Source organism: Eurosta solidaginis, chromosome 1, assembly GCF_040869045.1.
Source record: "Eurosta solidaginis isolate ZX-2024a chromosome 1, ASM4086904v1, whole genome shotgun sequence".
NCBI lineage: Eukaryota > Metazoa > Arthropoda > Insecta > Diptera > Tephritidae > Eurosta > Eurosta solidaginis.
Window position 1 is genome coordinate 132,005,950 of NC_090319.1, and position 13,308 is coordinate 132,019,257.

Below are 13,308 nucleotides of genomic sequence, written 5' to 3' on the forward strand. Positions count from 1 at the left end.
GGTCTCGAGATATAGGCCAAAACGTGGACGCGGATAACCCTAGAATGTGTTTATAGAATATGGATAACAAATGAAAGCTGTTGATGAGTGCTTTAGTAAAGGGTAGTTTTCATACCAATTGGTGACTAGGGTCTCGAGATTGAGGCCAAAACGTGGACCCGGGTACCCCTAGAAAGTGGTAATACAACATGGATAACAAATGAAAGTTGTTGATGAGTGCTTTAGTACATGATAATTTTCATACCTATGTATTTGTGGCTAACACAAGGATGTGTTTTTACATTATGGGTATCAAATTGAAGCTGTTGATGTGTGCTTTAGTACATAGTAATCTTTATACCCCTGGGTGACTAGGGTCTCGTGATATAGGCCAAAACGTGGACGCGGGTGCTCCTAGAATATGTTTATAGGATATGGATAACAAATGAAAGCTATTGATGAGAGCTTTAGTACAGGGAAATTTTCATACCTATTGGTGACTATGGTCTCGAAATATAGGCCAAAACGTGGACCAGGGTAACACTAGGATGTGGTTTTACATTATGGGTATCAAATTGAAGCTGTTTATGTGCGCTTTAGTGCAGAGTAATCTTTATACCCCTGGGTGACTAGGGTCTCGAGATATAGGCCAAAACCTGGACCCGGATACCCCTAGAATGTGTCTGTAATATAGATATCAAATGAAAGCAGTTGCTGGGAGCTTTAAAGTAATTTTCATTGTGATAGTCGATTTAGTCGCATCAACCTGGCAAAACTGATAAATATGCATGCGAAGCCGAAATAAAGACATGAATTAATAATACCTACATATGTATTTACATACGTTCAATTCGATTTGCCTGAAATTTGGTACATAAATTTGCCTATATTAGTATTTACGATCCTTTTTTTTCCGGGAAGTAGACCAGAGACGGGCTGGGACTGGGATTAGGACTAGGACTAGGACTGAGACTCAGAGTGGGACTGGGACTCGGAATGGGACTGGAACAAAATACATACCACCCTCTGGGACTGGCAATACGGGATGAAGAAGAATGGGAAAAATTTCAGAGAATAGAAAAGAGGGAAGGAGACTGACAAACAGATAGAGTGAGACGAAGATAGAGATAGGTGAAGCGAAAAAGACGGAGGGAGGAGAGAATAAAAGTATTAAGAAAAAGTGAAGAGGGAAGAGGGCAGGGCTAGACGGAAAAAGCTTATTAAAATGTATGCAGATAGATCAAATTTAGGGCAAAACAACGTCTGACGGTTCTGCTAGTACTCGTATATAAAGATGCTGAACATGTTACTGATGATCGAGCTTTGGTTAGTTTACCATTGATGTTAGAAGGTTATGCGGCAAGCTGATGGCAAGGTGTTAAAAATGAGGCTAGGTCCTTCAAGGAAGCCATTGGACTTATTCGAAAAGCGTTTTCTCCACCAAAACCAGACTGGCGTATACATATTTGCCGAAATTATTGTAGATAACTAATCAATAGATGTTTTCATATGCAATAATATGCAGGTAAGGGAAACACTAAATGAGGCAACAATGTTAAATATAATTTTTTCGCAAGGAGAGTTCCAGGAAAAAGCGTAAATTTATTTCATGAGCTTCTAGAAAAAGCCAGGGAAGCGGAAATGATTGATGTAAATAAAATGGACTCCTATAAGCCCAGTAAAGCTTCTTCCACTTTAATTGTTAGGAAAGAAAAACAACGTTATTTTCAGGGTAAACTTGATCCCTCCCTTCCTTCAAGCTTACTTTGGCGCAATATTAAGAGTCTTCCGCTTCCCAAGGCAGTCGGTTCTATGTACCGGAGCGACTCGGGATTTTTCCCGACCAAGGACTGTCATTTCAGTGTAACCCCATTTAATTTGTTGCGTCCCTCCCACAAATTGTCATCCTCCCGCAGCTCCTTACAGCAGGACTGCTCCATATTGTTTGTTGTTATCTGGTAACCTTGCCGTGCGCGGACGTGTTTTTGATCGCTCTTCGAGTTGTTATTCTTTTTACTTTGTAAACAAGTTTTATCTTTTATAAATATTTATTAATATAATAGAAAACAGTTTATAAGTTTAATTTCGTATTAAATCTTTACACAGTGCAATATGCATAGTGGCTTTTTGTGCAATTTAAACATTCAGTCCGTGTGTTCATATATCATAGATTTTCACAAAAATTTGTGATAACTGCATACCTTTTTGTTGATAGCTGGTATTAGCAAGTCATTGTGTGCCCTTTTTGCTTTCTGTTGTGTTCGCTGCTAGCTATACGCTGTCTTGCGATTTGCATCCAGTGCTCCAAAATAACTCTCGCCCATAATTTTTGAACAGCTGTTCAATTTATCCTATACTTATAGTTTCTTTTGCGTATTTTTCTTTTGTGTTTGTTTAACTTTGTAATTATGTTGGATTCCTGTGTCAAGAAGTGCACCAATCAAACGAAAATTTCCCGTGGTGATCCTTTATTTGTTGTTGGCTTTGTGATAATATGGCTCATGTTATATGTGCTGGTTTCTCTCACATAGGTGGTCGGGTGGTTGACCTAATATCCAGCAAATTGGAATGAACTGGACATGTCATGATTGTCGTTCCGTAGAAAATGACATGCGAGCTTTTATGAGGCAAACTCAGAAAGAGTTCAACAACATTTTTATTGGGTTTCGTGACCTTAACGAAAGATTCAAAACGATGGAGGCTCACTTTAAAAAATTGAAAGTGATATCTGAATCCCCAAAACGTAAGAAATGCATGCTCAACAATGACTCCAACTTGTCTTCGAGTCAGGGGCAAAGCTGTCCTCCTACGAATGTCCCTTCAACCGCGTTGACTGATTAGTGAAAATCTCTGAAGTGTACACACCATTTTCCCCGATGTTATGAAAATTAAAAATCTTTGCTTATTTGTTAAGTATTTACCAATACAACAATATCCCACCCAAAATTTTTTTAAAAATTAAACTGTTTATTACTTATTTTTGCGCTCTTTCTTGAAAAATTCATTACTCACATACTTTGAATTGAAAAAATATGAAAATTTACAGACATAGTTAACTTACCTTTATGAATAAATAAAAAAAATTTAAAAAAAAATATTTTTGTCCTTTTTTTAATAATTTTTTTATAAACAAATAGGGGTTTAACCCACTGCCCCGCCTTGAATTTTAAAATTTTTTAATGGGTTATGTTGGAAATATGATGAGTAACATCATATCACAAATTTGTTTTGTGCTCTCAACGGAAAGTATTAAAAAATAATTGTTTCTCTTACGCGTCGCACTGCTACGAACATTCGAGCGCCCGCTGTGAAGCATTATGCTTGCGGTTGGGAGAAGCTTTTTTAGCGCCTGTCTTGACCGGAGGCAGCGCTCGGACAAGTATTTAGTTCAACCAAAATGAAATGAAAAGAAAAGTGCAGTATTAATATTTAATATTAATAATTACTTTATTTTCAAGTATTTGGTCAAATTCAATAATTAATATATATATATATATGTATGTATTTAACAGATTACCTCTAATTGCTGGATCTGGCTGGAACACGTCTCGCTGCGATGAAGTTTTAAAACAAGTGACAGAATGCAGGATTTGATCTTGCCAATTTTACCGGTCGAACTGTTTATTTCTTCCAGCGATGATTTAACATAGCAAGCGTAAAGTTCGACCGCCAATGTTAACTAAACAAATTACGAGGGCGACCGGCGAAGTTTAAAAGTTTTAGCTCTAGGCCTAAACATGCCGGCCCCCTTGCGAGACGCAAGGTAATTAACAAAGGACGTATTCCAACCACGAGTTCCAGGAGTTGCTTAAAACTGAGTATAAAACTATCTCTAGCTCCGGTCCCAATGTTGTCACCTAAAGTCTAGAGGAAAGGAGGAAATTAAATAAAAAACGTGGCAAATTTTCAATGGTGCAATAAGTTTTATTATTTAAATTCAATTCATCGTATCTCATCAGAATTTCATTACAAGTTTATACGATACTCTACAATATAATAAATGGATAAAAAAAGTAAAAAACATTCAGCATGCGCCCGATAAGACCCACTCGAATACTGTATTCTGAGCCAAAAGTGGGCCCAATGTGCCAGCAGCAATTGCGCCCAGCAAAATTTTTGGATACATTTCCGCACCTAAAACCAGTTCTACTGGTGCGGCCACATGGAATTGCGGGTCAGCGAGCTTCAAGTTGCAGTAGTGGCTCGCTATCGCCACATCCATATTCCTCACAGGAGTTCTTCTTTTAAAATTGTTTACGCAGACCGCATGCGTGGTGATGGTCACTGACTGGCCATGCTTCCCCCGCAACCGAATAAAGCACCCCATCTGGTTGCCTATCCAGTCCTTATGTAAGCACAGTCCTCGTGCTAACGCCGTGGAGATAAGTGTGGTTGTAGCGCATGGATCGATCAGTGCGCGCACTGGCCGTAAACAACCTCGTATCTCAATCTCCACCATCGCTGTCGGTGTGATCGATGTGAGGCACTGGATATGCTGGGGTGGCATTCTTTGGTCCATTATGTCTCCCGATCGAAACTGTATCGGGATGTGGAATGCACGAGATTCCACTCTCCCCTGCTGGTATTTGAAATCATTATGTGCGCGTTTGTGGGCTCGGGCTGCACGACGCGGGTTTTTCCGCGGTTGGAAAGTTTTCATTTCCAGTCCGCCTTGTCCTTAATGTTGCAGAAGCGGCCGGAAGCGCTGTGGTTCCGGTTCGCGCGTGGGGACTGGGTGGAATGCACGCGATTCCACTCCAAACACCTCTGCTGGGCGGAAAGCAGATGTTTCCGCTCCAGCATCTTGTAAATCATAATCTGAGTCGTGGCGGAGATGCCAGGATTCCGCTCCGACCTCAGATGCACACAAAGAAATTGCATCGCTTTCACTCGGTTCATTTCTCTTTGGTCTGTCATCATCTTTCATGTGCAACATGGTGTGGTGATCGTCACCGCATTTTTTACATCTGCCTTCATGAGTGCACTTCGCTGCCGTATGCAACGACGACAGGCAGTTGGTACAGTAGTATTTTTTGATGGCAATAATCCATCGCTCTTCTGGCTTACTTGCACGAAATCTTGGGCAAACTCGTAATGGGTGCCTGTTTTCACACACCCGACAGAACAAGGAGTATAAATTTGCTTCGTATTTTTTGCGTATGGCAGTGAAGCGTGTCATTTCTGCAATAAATAATATATTTTTTGTTTTCAAAAAAAAAAAAGTATACACTTCTGGAGTGGCGAGCAATAATTGAATTCTAAATGGTGGTTGTTGGCAATAGGGTTCACAGGTTTTACAGTAAAACTCTTAAGCTATCATGGAACATATTTATTGACTCGCCAAACATATTCATTTGACTTGCAAATGATATCCTTGGGCCCGCAAAACAAAAAAAAAACAAGATAATAGCGTGAAAGTACTGTTAAAGGTCATTGATAGCTATTTTTCACAAGATTGCATTTTGACTGACAACCTTGTTTGATGGTCTCCACGCACCTTAACATGCTTGACCACCATATACTTGAGGTGGGAGGTTATCGAAATCGATTTGGTTTCGATAACCTAATCTCATACATAAGTTTAATTAATTTGTGAATGGTCGCCGGTTTAGAAAAAAAAACTTGTGGCGTGAAAAAGTGTTCGTCGCGAAAATAGTGCGGGTTTCGAAATAAAAAGTGCCAAAATTATAGAAAGTGGTAGTGTAAATGCGTGCGGATGAAAAACAAAAATGTTTGAAAGGAAAAGTGCTAAAGTGACAATATGTCCGTACATACATATGTACGTACCTAAAGAGGAAAAAAAAAAAAAAAATTTGAAAAAAGAACTAACCCCTTCCCAAAACACATAAAAAGCCTAACGGCCATTAATTATAAGTAAAATAATTTACTCTTATCGTGTAAAGTCTTGTTTTTTGTGTTTTTAGCACTCCATTGAATAGCGACTAATCGTATGACGCTGATAGCGTGGATTGTATGAGGGCGTCCTAAGAAAAAAAAAATTTTTTTTTTCGAATAAAATTTTAGTCGTTATTAACAAAATATATCTCAAACTATTCCAGTTGCAGGATAGCAGCGACAAAAAAAATGTGTCGTGTATCCGGATGACCTATTCGGGTGAAAAAAGTTTTGCCACCGGGTGAAAAAAATAAATTAAAAAATTATGTACTTTATACTAAGGAGGGTGTATGCAATGGTATTGGTAGAGGATGAGATGTCTACGTGCCGATACCTTTACCATTGTGATATCCTTTTTTCTATTACATCAGCCAAAAAAATCGAAAATTGAAAAAAGTGAGAAACAGAAATTTTTATTTTTTTTTTGACCACTCTCATGTACTTTACATGAAGAGAAAGAATGATTTATATATTGACAAATTAGTGGGTTCCCCTAAATTTAGCAATGTCTAACGACTATGTGTGGGAAATAATTTTTTTTTTCTTTTTTCAACTAGTTATATATGATTGGCCTAATGTGTGCGCACATTTTTATGTACATATGTCCATATGTGATTTATGGTTTTCGCACCCAGCAGACAATCGGATTAGCCATAAGCTTTGAAAGAAGTGGCGAAAAGAAGTGAAAATGTTGGGTACCAAAAAGTAGGAAAAAAATAACATACCCTGATGTGTGTATAACAAACCATACATATGTACATATAAACTAACACGCATTCGGCTGTGCCAGAAATCATTTTTTTGTCTCCGAATTTTTTCTGTTAAAAGTTAAATTTAATGTTAGCATGTTTGGGTTTTAATACTTTATGCCGAATTTGATGTAGTAGGGTCCTCCGTTTCTGTGTTAGCTGATGGGAGTAGTACTAGTTTGACAAGTAGTCTTGTCACTTGTCCTCTTTCTGTACGAACGTCGACGACTCGTACCCGGTTATCGGAACCCGGGTGTAAATTTACTACTCTCTCCAGCCTCCATTCGTTTGGCGGTAGGTTATCCTCTCTGATGACCACCATATCTCCAACTTTTATATTTGATTTCGGATGTTTCCAATTTGTCCTTTTCTGTAGTTCCGAAAGATATTCGGTTTTCCATCTTTTGCAGAATGTTTGATGCAAGGCTTTTAATTTCTGCTTAATTTCAGGTCGCCCGCCCATTCTCACAACTTCGTCTTGATCAAGGAATGGATTTAATGGAAGTATTTCGCTTTTTGACTCAAGTGGTTCTTTAGCTTTCAATTTACCTATTTCTGCTCCGTAGTGTTGATTCTGAGCGATTTTAATGAGGCGGGTAGTCGTAGATTTAATTTCATCTGATGAAATTAAGCAAGAGTCCGGCTGGCTCGAAGTTTTCGTTTTCGGATGGGTTCTTTGAAGAAATCTTAACACGTATGAGATTACCCTCAAAGCTCGCGGTAGACTAAAAAACCTATCAAGAATGTCACTAATGTTGTCCGTAGTTGTTGCTGCATGAACATGCACTCTTTTTTCCTCAATGTTTGTTGTGAAATCCGTATCTTGAGTTGGCCAATTTTCCTCATTTTCTTGGAGCCAAGAAGGTCCCTGGCACCACAGCGTGTTGTTGACTAAATCCTGAGCTGATACACCTCTGCTTGCTAAGTGTTAAATTCGATGTTGAATTTTCTATATTTTAGTAATGAAAAAACACACCTTATTTAGTAACGTAATAATATTATATATTTCCGCACGTTTCGAGAATTCAATAGTTACTGACTTAAAAACTAACTTAAATTTTTCTTTACATCGAAGAGAATATTTGATAATTTACCGGAATGATAGCGGCACTAAAGTCGTCTGATGTCAATTACGTTATGTACCTTTGTATATTTGTAGGTGTTTATGCATATAATACGCTAGTGCTGTAAAATGTGTTGCGAAATCCGGTAATCGGGTTTGAAACGAAATGCAGTTAAGATTGGTTAAAGTAATTACAAAGGAGCCAACTTGCGACTGAACATGCCGCCCTCCTTGAAAGATACTTAAGTATTTTCAATCATCTAAAGGCAGTGGATATAATTTTGTTATGGTCCGCTTATAAGTACCAAGTTTTGTTCTGATTTCGGCTACACGGTGGACACCATCTTGACCGGGAATTGTTGAAATCACTCGACCCAGTAACCATTTGTATGGGGGCAAATTGTCATCTTGTATTAGCACGAGCATATCAGGACGTAATGTGCTGCCATTGGATGTCCATTTGTGGCGTTGCTGAAGCAAATGCAGGTAGTCGGTCGACCATCTACGCCAAAATATCTGCTGCAGTTGTTGTAGACGAAAGCGACCTAAACGATTATAGTTGGCATCAGTTAAATCTGGCTCTGGAAATGAAGTTAAAGGCTCTCCGATTAGGAAATGTCCCGGGGTCAATGCTTCAAGATCAGAAGGATCGGCGGGTAATGGCACTAGGGGACGAGAGTTTAATATTGCCTCTATTTGAGCTGATATTGTAGATAACTCTTCAAAGGAGAGGGAAGCGTTTGCAATGACTCTCACGAGGTGATATTTTGCTTGCTTTACCGCGGCTTCCCAAAGGCCGCCTAAATGTGGAGATTTTGGTGGAATCGTGCGCCATTCAATCCTATTTTGCTGACATAATTGTAACAGTGCTTGTTTATGAGGTTCGGATTGAAATAAGCGGTTTAATTCGTTGAGCTCATTTTTCGCTCCTACAAAATTTGTAGCATTATCGCTGAAAATTGTTGTGCATAGACCTCTTCGCGCAATAAAACGACGTAGGGCAGCGATAAATGCGGCAGTAGAAAGATCGCTCACTGCCTCTATATGCACAGCCTTAGTAGTAAAGCACACAAATATTGCCAAATATGCCTTCACGGGTACTCTGCCTCGTACTTGAGAGTGAACCATTATCGGCCCACAGAAGTCAATTCCGGTGATTAAGAAAGCGCGACCAGGCTGCACTCGCTCCCTTGGAAGGTCACCCATGAATGGATCTTGTCTTATTGGTTTTGTTCGGAAGCATCTAATGCATCGATGTACCGTGTTGTTGCATAACCTTTTGCCGTCGATGGGCCAATAACGTTGCCGTAATAAAGACAGAAGTGTTTGTGGCCCCGCGTGCAGATGCTTGAAATGATACGAGAGTATTAAAATTTTTGTGAGAGTACAATTTTTGGTAGAATTATTTGGTGCTTAGCCTGATAACCTAAATTACTATGTCGAAGGCGACCTCCAACTCGGATAAGGCCCTCTTCATCCAGGAACGGGTCCAGGCTTCTAAGTTTGCTACTTTTACTAACATTGTTCTGCCTTGACAGCGCGTTGAATTCAGCTGTAAGGTGGGTACGTTGAGAATTTATAATTAAAGCTGCGCGAGCTGTGTCCAATTCGGCTGCAGTGAGAGGACCTCTTGCACGATTCTCAGACGATGTTTTACAATTGCGAACAAAACGAAAACAATAAGAGATAATACGTTCTAGTCGATCTATTGATTGCCTATGATTTATATTCGCTGTAATGTCGCAATAGGGTGAATTCGCTGCGAGGAGCACTAGTTTATTAGGCCGTAGTTCAGGTACATTTGTTTGTTCTTCTGGTAGTGGTTGTTGAATCTGGAAATCTGAATCGCTTAAAAATTCCGGTCCGCCGTTCCACAAGGCTGATTGCATAAATTCTGTTGGAGATGCGCCACGTGAAATAATGTCGGCTGGGTTTTGTTTGCTGGTAACATACCCCCATTCATCGCTTCTTGTCAGTTCCTGGATTTTAGCGACTCTATTCGCGACAAACGTGGTCCAAGTGTATGACGGTTTGGCAATCCAGGCTAGGACAATTTTGCAGTCAGTGTAGATCTCTCTTGTTGATATCAATTGGGATGATATTCAAAATTCGTTCGACTAGCTCGGCTGCCAATAAAGCTGCTTGGAGTTCAAGTTTGGCAATTGATGTTGATTTCGTTGGTGCTACTCGGGATTTCGAGCAAATCAGCCGAACGCAAACCTGACCGTTTAAGGTCATACTCCGAAGATAGCAGCATGCTCCGTACGCTGCTTCGCTACTGTCAGAGAATGCATGCACTTGCACAATATTTTCTGCGTTTGAGCAAATAATTTGTCTTGGAATTTGTATCGGATTCATAGCCTCAAGTTGGTTCACATATTCGGTCCAGCGCTTAGCGAACATATCTGGTAGAGATTGATCCCACGATATGTTAAGTTTCCACAATTCCTGCATAAATATCTTTCCTCGTACAACAACGGGCCAAATCAACCCAAGCGGATCAAAAATTCTTCCAAGGTCAGACAAAACCGTTCTTTTAGTTATTGTAGCTGGGCGTACAAAGGAAATGTTATAGGTAAATTCGTCCGTGGGTGGCAACCAAATTAGCCCGAGTGTTTTAACAACGTTATTGCCGCCAATTTTCATTAGTGGCTCTCTGTGAGCTTCAGGAATATGTCTTAACAGCTCTGGTGTATTAGAACAATATTTTCTAAGCTCAAATCCTGCCTCACCCAGCAGTAGCTGAAGGTCCGCCATATGCGAGGTAATCTCTTGAAGCGAATTGGCTCCAGTCATTATGTCGTCGACATATGTTTCCTTTGTTAAGGCTGTAGAAGCCAATGGAAACTGATGCAGACTATTCTCTGCAATCATTGTCAGACAGCGCGTGGCCAAAAATGGGGCAGATGATGTACCGTAGGTGACAGTGTTTAACTGGTACACACCGAGTTCAGCCAGTGGATTTTCGCGCCACAGAATCAGCTGATATCGGCAATCCTCAGGTCGTACCAATATCTGTCTGTACATCTTGCTTATATCTGATGTGAAAACGTAGCGATAGGATCTAAAGCGAAGAATAACAGAAAACAAATCAGCTTGAACTGTAGGACCAGTCATTAAAATGTCATTAAGTGAAACGCTGGTGGTGGTTTTTGATGAACCGTCAAACACTACACGGAGTTTCGTAGACGAACTCTCTTCCTTGACAACACAGTGGTGAGGTAAAAAGTAACAATTTTCAACCAATTGTTTGTTGGCAATAAAGGCTGCATAATTCCCGATGCGCTTCATATGATGGAGATTTTCGTAGTCGCTTATGAATTGTATATATTGTTGCCTTATATTGGAATCTTTACCTAATCTACGTTCTAGAGCGAAGAACCGACGCTTAGCTGTGGTGACTGAATCACCCAATACCGATGGTGGCTGTCTAAAGGGCAGGCTAACGACACATCTGCCATCAGTTGCTCGCTTTACTGTTGACGAGAAATGGGCTTCGCACAATTTTTCTTCTAGTGTGAGCATTTTTTCGGCATGTGTGTGTGTCTCAATTTCCCAAAATTGTCGAAGCAGCTGTTCTAAAGATGCAACTGATGTCGTTGTTGCCTTCTTAGCGAGTAGGCTTGATTGTTTGTTAGCGGGTAGTCTTCCCGTGACTATCCATCCTAACTTTGTGTTTTGCAAAATAGGTAAATGGTCGGCTAAGCGAATTTGCTCATTTATTAGCAACTCTATATAAATTTCTGCTCCCAACAACATATACATTTTTTGAGGCTTAAAAAATAATGGGTCTGCGAGCTGTATACTTGAAGGTAAATTCCAATGCGATATATTGAAATGACACTCAGGTTGCTGTTCACTAATGCGTGGCAATATGAGAAATGTTAAATCAGCTGAATAAGCGGATGTAATTGAGGTTATACTAGTACCAATTGAATGCCGTATGCTTACGTTATAATCACCAATGCCACTAATATAAGCTTGTGCAAATTTACGACGAATTCCCAATTGTACAGCAAGACCTTCTGATACAAAATTAAGTTGTGACCCGGAGTCTAATAGGGCTCGACACAGTATAGGGATGCCCCAGTTGTTTGTCACGTGAACAAGAGCTGTGGCCAGTATGATTATACTCTTAGGTTTATTTACAATAGCTGATAAACTAGCTGGCGCCGTGAAAGCCGTATAATTGATAGTAGGAGCACAGGTATTGGCGGTAATCATGCTGTTGGAAGCAGGAGAAAATGAAGCTAATTGTCATTCCGTATGAGGATTGTTAGGCAAGGCAGTAGCCGAAGAGGGTTCAACAACTGGCCCTGCGTTTTGATAAAGAGAGTTGGTGTGGAGTAATGTATGATGACTACGTTTGCAGACTCTGCACCTTTCCGACGCGCAATTCAGGTGGGTATGGTCCGTTTTTAGGCAATTATTGCAAAGATTTCGCTGATGGACAGCATCAAATCTTTGCTTCGGAGTTAACAAAAGAAATTTTTTGCAGCGATAAATAATATGATTTATGCCGCTACAGAACGTACATTTACGCTGGGCCTTTATATTTTCGGAAGCGACAAGTGCGGAGCGCTGCTGCAAAGAGCGAGCGGGTTTAAAGGGTTTGGGAGCATTGATGCACTGCTGTGAAGTAGAATGAGATGCTCCCGCTCTTTCTTCTAAATGAGTACATCTCTTCTCGAGAAATTTAAAAAGTTCGTCTAATGTTGGAAGTCTATCAGTGGGAGCTTCGTCATTCCACTTTTCAAGCGTCGAGTTATCCAATTTTGGTAGAACTATTTCTATGACTAAATCATCCCAGTGTGCCACTGGTCTTCCTAAAGTTGATAATGCTCTGAGGTGAATATTTACCGAATCGATTAACTCCCTTAGCGCCGATGACGAAGATTTGTTAGCGATTGAAGACACGTTGAAAAGCTGTCGTATGTGCTCCCGAACAATGATGTTGCGCCTTTGATATCGTTCGACAAGCGATTTCAGTGCTATTTCGTAGTTGTCAGAGGTTACTTCGATTGATTGTATACGTCATAACGCAGCCTCCTTAAGGGAAGACCGTAGATAATGAAACCGTGTTACGTTATCTAGCGCACTATTGCGATGCACCAAGGCAGAGAACGTGTCGTAGTACGATAGCCATTGAGTATAATCACCGGAGAAAGTTGGTAGGGAGATTTCTGGCAATCTCAATTTCTTACTGGCAACCGTTTCAGTTTTGTCCTTTGGGATAGTATCCTTATCAGCTTCATCCTTGCACTCTTTTATGGCAACCATAAGAGTTGGACGAAGAACGAAGTAAAGCTCTTCGAAGGTGCCTCGAATTTCTATATCCTCACCCGGCTCCAATTCCTCAATGCTGCTTTGTATGCCTTCAAACGCAAGGTAGTATCTTTCTAAAGCTTGAAATCTCGTTTCAAGTTCCGGAAGAGTTGCCTGGGATAATTTGGAGTCGATGAACTCCTTTAACGCTGCTGTTGAGCTATTAGAGTCTCACGTTTAATTTTTAATTTAGCCACCTTGGCTTCTGACATATTTGCAGTATATTTGAGAAATTTGTATAATGAAAGTATTCACAAATGTCTTGGTATATAATTGCATACACGCTTAAACAGATGT